Genomic DNA, 1,776 nt, shown 5'->3' on the forward strand with positions numbered 1-1,776 from the left:
TTAACTTTCTTCTTCCACACACTTTACCAAACTCCGTCACCAGCTTCTGCAGTTTCTCACATGAATCCGCCACCAGCGCTGTATCATCAGCAAACAACAACTGACTCACTTCCCAAGCTCTCTCATCCCCAACAGACTTCATACTTGCCCCTCTTTCCAAGACTCTTGCATTTACCTCCCTAACAACCCCATCCATAAACAAATTAAACAACCATGGAGACATCACACACCCCTGCCGCAAACCTACATTCACTGAGAACCAATCGCTTTCCTCTCTTCCTACACCTACACATGCCTTGCATCCTCGATAAAAACTTTTCACTGCTTCTAACAACTTGCCTCCCACACCATATATTCTTAATACCTTCCACAGAGCATCTCTATCAACTCTATCATATGCCTTCTCCAGATCCATAAATGCTACATACAAATCCATTTGCTTTTCTAAGTATTTCTCACATACGTATATATATATATATATATATATATATATATATATATATATATATATATATATATATATATATATATATATATATATATATACAAATGTGATAATCCCAAGTGTCCGAGGCCAGCATGTTTCATCTCTGCTAGTTCTCACAAAGATGATGCCTTCCTATGTGCCAAATCCAACTGCTCAGGAAAATTTCGGATCGTATGGCACGTATCATTTGTAGATTGCCCAGGTCATGACATTTTGATGTCAACCATGTTAAACGGTGCTGCTGTAATGGATGCTGCACTTCTACTCATTGCTGCTAATGAAACTTGTCCACAACCACAAACCTCGGAGCATCTGGCAGCCATTGAGATCATGAAACTCAAACATATCCTCATCCTTTAGAATAAGATTGATCTTTGTAGAGAATCTCAGCTTCGAGAACAGTATGACCAGATCCTCAGATTTATCCAGGGTACAGTGGCAGAAGGTGCACCAGTTATTCCTATCTCTGCACAGCTCTAATTGAACATCGATGTTGTATGTGAGTACATCATGAAAAAGATTCCCATCCCAGAACGTGACTTTATCGCAGAACCTCGACTGATTGTCATTAGGTCTTTTGATGTCAACAATCCAGGCTGTGACGTGGAAGACCTTAAGGGTGGTGTAGCTGGTGGCTCTATCTTAAGGGGTGTTTTGAAGATTGGTCAGGAAATAGAGGTGCGACCAGGAATTATGTCACCAATCCGATCGAGAATCATCTCCTTGTTTGCTGAGACCAATGAACTTCAATTTGCTGTACCTGGTGGTCTTATTGGTGTAGGTACAAAGATCGACCCAACCCTTTATAGAGCAGACCGTATGGTAGGACAGGTGTTGGGAGCTGTTGATTCACTGCCAGAGATCTTCACTGAAATTGAGATTTCCTATTTCCTTCTTAGGAGATTGCTGGGTGTTCGTGCAGAAGGTGACAAGAAAGGTGCCAAGGTTCAGAAATTGACAAAGAATGAGATGTTGAAGGTAAACATTGGCTCCTTGTCTACTGGTGGCCGAGTTTTGGCTGTAAAGGCAGATTCGTCGAGGTGTCACCATTAAGCCAGAGTAACAGTATCAGCTTTTATGGAAGTATTTTCTTTAACATAGAAGGAACTAAGTTGCTTCTTGAAAGTACCCTGGATATAAATTATACAATCTAGGAGAAAGAAAGAGCTAAAATAATTTGCTTGGGTATTTTCTCTTATACTTGTGCATACAATTTGTGCAGATGAAGCCTATTAGCATGATAAGGAATGGAGGTTATTAAGCACTATATATATATATATATATATATA

General features: G+C 39.9%; 1 pseudogene; it reads left to right on the forward strand.

Annotated features, from left to right (window-relative positions):
* The first annotated feature begins 547 nt into the window (after positions 1-547).
* LOC139755673 (eukaryotic translation initiation factor 2 subunit 3-like) lies at positions 548-1,540 on the forward strand (annotated as a pseudogene).
* Positions 1,541-1,776: the final 236 nt, after the last annotated feature.

The sequence above is a fragment of the Panulirus ornatus genome, chromosome 19 (assembly GCF_036320965.1).
Source record: "Panulirus ornatus isolate Po-2019 chromosome 19, ASM3632096v1, whole genome shotgun sequence".
NCBI classification, from domain to species: domain Eukaryota; kingdom Metazoa; phylum Arthropoda; class Malacostraca; order Decapoda; family Palinuridae; genus Panulirus; species Panulirus ornatus.